The sequence below is a fragment of the Mastomys coucha genome, unplaced genomic scaffold (genome assembly GCF_008632895.1).
Source record: "Mastomys coucha isolate ucsf_1 unplaced genomic scaffold, UCSF_Mcou_1 pScaffold5, whole genome shotgun sequence".
Lineage (NCBI taxonomy): Eukaryota > Metazoa > Chordata > Mammalia > Rodentia > Muridae > Mastomys > Mastomys coucha.
In genome coordinates, this window is record NW_022196911.1 from 98,720,096 (window position 1) to 98,720,579 (window position 484).

A 484-nucleotide genomic window follows, 5' to 3' on the forward strand; every position below is an offset into this window, starting at 1 on the left:
TTGTTCTGTCTCCCCCGCTCGGTATCTGGAAACCTCCCAATCCAGATGCAGACGTGGAAAAAACATACCGCTTTTAGGGAGAGGGCGGAGATGTGGAGAGGAATGGCCTCCACTCCCCGTGGGTACGGAGAGCCTTCTGTGGTTTCAGCTCTGGCCCACGCGCAGAAAATGGGAAACAAAACGCTTTGTGAAGTGTGTTTTGACCTCCCGCAGTGCACACACCACCATTTTAAGAATGACCCTCTTTCCCTGGGTTTTGGGGGTACCACTAGTCTCTGAAACGTGTTTTTGCAAACCCTGGGATCTTATGCGTTTCCGTTCCCTTCTCCCCCAGTAGGGCTGCTCTTCCGCAGTGGAATCCAGGTTAGCTGTTTGTAGGGTTGGGTTGTGTGTTATGTGTGGGTTTTTTGTTCGAGTTGTTTTTCTTTTCCAAAAGCAGTAAAAGTAGGTTGGGTTGGAGGGAGGGAATGGATGGGCCGGTGGG